The sequence below is a fragment of the Lutra lutra genome, chromosome 1, assembly GCF_902655055.1.
Source record: "Lutra lutra chromosome 1, mLutLut1.2, whole genome shotgun sequence".
NCBI classification, from domain to species: Eukaryota; Metazoa; Chordata; class Mammalia; order Carnivora; family Mustelidae; genus Lutra; species Lutra lutra.
Window position 1 is genome coordinate 193990953 of NC_062278.1, and position 3376 is coordinate 193994328.

Genomic DNA, 3376 nt, shown 5'->3' on the forward strand with positions numbered 1-3376 from the left:
GAAATCATATAATAGAGGAAAAAATAAATTTGGATGAAATTTGGAGACTCTGTAAATCATGTGCTTTACAGACTTCTTTGGCTCCCTTTGATCAAATAAAACAAATTTGAACATCCAGAAGAGCGAGGTTGATAACCAGAGGAAAACATTGTTAGGTCAGATAATTATTCTCTTTATACTGCTTTTCCCTGGTGGCCTGAATACTTATCAATATCTAATACTTTTCCTCTTCCCGGTTTGTCTTGTAAAGGCTTTTGAGATCTTCTTGGCTTAAGTTTCATGGCATCCAGGGGAAGTCTAAGATCATTCCTGGTAAACTTCACTATTGATATAATGAAGGAAAGCTACTGGCTGTCATTTCTTGAGCAAATTAACAAGGAGCATCATATCACTTTGTTCTGTCTAAAATGTCTCCCCAAGCTTAGTATTTCATTTTTCTGACAGAAAGGGAAAAAAAAAAAAGGGAAAAAGAAAAGGTTAGAAAAAAAGTTAAGCAAATAGATAGAACAAGTCATTCTTTGTAGTATGCTTCTTGCTAATCTTTTGTTCTCAGAGTTACCTTTGGTTGCTCTCCTTAAAACTCTATAATTTCTTGTTCAATCACTAGAATACATAGAGTTTGTTGAAAATTGTTCTTTTCAAAATTTTTTTCTGTGTTTTTAAATGTGATAATTAAGTGTACCTGTGTAATAAAGAGATGAAAGTTTTTTAATTGTTATAGTTTTATGGATGAAAAGACACAGCCTTTAAATTATCACGTCCTCTTTTATATTAAATTATTTTATCATTATTTTTTTAAAGATTTTATTTATTTTTCCATTTGAGAGAGAGAGAGAGAGGGAGATCATGACCTGATCAGAAATCAAGAGTCAGACACAATTAGCTGAGCCACCCAGGCGCCCCCTCCTTTATATTAAATTTTATTCTGGAAGTGTTTTATGATCACACAGTAGAATTTGTGTTGCAAACCCAGGTGAGGGCTGGCTTGTAGTTACAAATTCTCAGGGGAATTTTTTTTTTTCCCCTGCCTTCATCCAGATCTGTTTTATTCTGGTTGCTTTCAGTATACAAGGTTTATTTCTCCTTGCTCCTTGCACTGAGGGTACAACCTGTTTGGGTTTCTAGTTTATGTGAGAACACCAAATTAGCTTCCCTCTACACCCCCAACCCTACCCCTCAGACACCCTCTCTGAGCAGCGGTCAATGTCAAAGTTCAAGGTCTTGAGTCTCAATAGAATGTCTCCCAGGAACCATGCTTTTTTCTTCCTGGCCTCTGGAGAATCCTTCTTTCCAGCTTAGCCCAGCAAAAGCACTTAAACAGACGTTTTTATGTTTTTAATCCAGCTTTTTACTTGTTTTATTCAGCGGTGTTGTTTATCTAAGTGTCTGCCCTGCTGACATGAAAGTACTGAATTGCTTTCTAAAATGGTCTTTCAAAGGTTTGTTTACAAATAATATGACTTGTGGATATGTGAGGTCATACATTCAGGAAGACTTTCTGCATCTATCTTAAATCTCTTTTTCATTTATTTTTAAAAACAATATTGAGGCAGCTGGGTGGCTTAGTCAGTTGGGCATCTGACTCTTATTTTCAACTCAGGTCATGGTTTCAGGGTTGTGAGATCTAGTCCTGCATTGGGCTCTGTGCTCAGCAGGTAGTCTTTCTCTCTTTTTTTCCCTCCCCACCCCCCGCTTGCACTCTCTCTCTCTTTCTCTTTCACTTTCAAACACACACACACACACACACACACACACACACACACACACACAACAAACAAAAACAAGAAGCAAAAGCAGTATCAGGTGACCTCCATAATTATCCCAAACCAGCATTGTTGCCGTCAGTTTTGGTTCAATAATTCATTCTTCAAATTAAGATATTTGAGCTCATGTCCTATAATGAGAGACAGGGTAAGGACTCAGATATAAGGCAAATCTCTTCTTTCTGGTGAATAAATGAGAAAAAAAATTATTTTATATTCGTGCATATGTGGTGTTCTCACCCAGACACTCATAAGAATCCTCTACTTTCTATACGGTTCGCCCGTGTAGGTCTTCATCTCTACTCAAAGACCTTTAATTTCTTGACACTAGAGACTGTTCTACTTACTCCTGTGTCTCTTAGCCCCAGCATCATCGCTGGGCTTTGCATCTAGCCAGCTCAGGAAATGATTGAATAAAAGGACCTTAGAAGTATTCCCATTTCCTGATTGTGTTCATATGTTCTTGACTATTTGCATGTTCCTCTTCATCAGCTTTGGCCATAGTTGAGCCAGAGTCTTCCAGGTACGAAGGGAGTCACATGTTTCCCCTGTCACCTGTGGATAAGCCTGAGAGAAAATGGACAGATGTGGTAGTAGACACACCTACCTTGGCCAGCTATTACTTTCTGCTTTCTGCCAGCAGAGTAGTTAGCTGTTGCTGTGCTCTGGATTCCGGAACCCCTGGATTGTCTCCTGCTTCCCATTCCTTATCACAGCCCCTGCTTCAGGGACAACCAGCAATACGTTTGCAAGATCACTTCCTGAGGACAGTAAGTCCCACCCTCACCTTCGTGCCTGGCTGAGGCCAATTGAAATGTCTGTGCAATGCTGGTTATATTCTTCTCATTCCCGGCATTTAGCCTGGCCCAACTTAGTCATTCATGATTTAGGATAAATGAATGAATCTGCATTCGCGAGGGAGAGAGAGAGAACACCAACAGACAGAGTATTGGGCTCAAAAGTCCCAGCAATGACATTGAAAAATTTTAGTCTCAGTACCATTGTAGAATATCATATTGAGAACAAGCAAGCAGATTTACTCTTGTTTTCATTAGGTCTAATAATAATAATAATAATAATAATAATAATAATAATAAGCAGCAGCAGCAGCAGCCGGCATATGTCTCAGGTTGGGTTCTCCAGAAACCAGATGCCAAGCTGAATTTTGGAGTGCAGGATGTTTATTAGGGATCCTTCCAGTGTGAAAGGAAGGAGGAGAAAGCAGGACAGGGCAGAAGAGGAAGGCCTCCAAATTCTCAGCCAGCCTGGTGGGGAATTCTGAAGTATCAGCCATCCCAGAATCCTGCTTTAGGCTGAAATAGCCAAGCTGCACACTTATGCATCACGCCTACCCCAGGAAGGGCATGACCTTGAAGGAGGGGCTCTCTGCAGCTGATGGAGGAGTGCCAGCTAGAATGTCTGCTGCCTGTACTCCCTGCAGCCCGACCCTAAGTTCCTCCCTGAAGGGGTTGTGTGTTCACCATGGTATATGTTACTGGATTTGATCAAGGCTACAGTTCTATATGCTGGATGCTGTTAATCTCCTTACTTTTTATATGAAAAAACTATAGGTTAAAGGGGTCATATAACTTGCCCAAGTGGTGGAACCAGAA

General features: G+C 40.1%; 1 long non-coding RNA gene across 1 annotated transcript; it reads right to left on the reverse strand.

Moving 5' to 3' along the window:
- Window positions 1-214: 214 nt before the first annotated feature.
- LOC125089569 (uncharacterized) lies at window positions 215-2401 on the reverse strand. The gene is made up of 4 exons (XR_007123988.1): window positions 2111-2401; window positions 1809-1945; window positions 560-682; window positions 215-437 (listed from the first exon to the last, which is right to left on the reverse strand). It is a non-coding gene; the product is annotated as an uncharacterized LOC125089569 (long non-coding RNA).
- Between the last annotated feature and the right edge of the window lie 975 nt (window positions 2402-3376).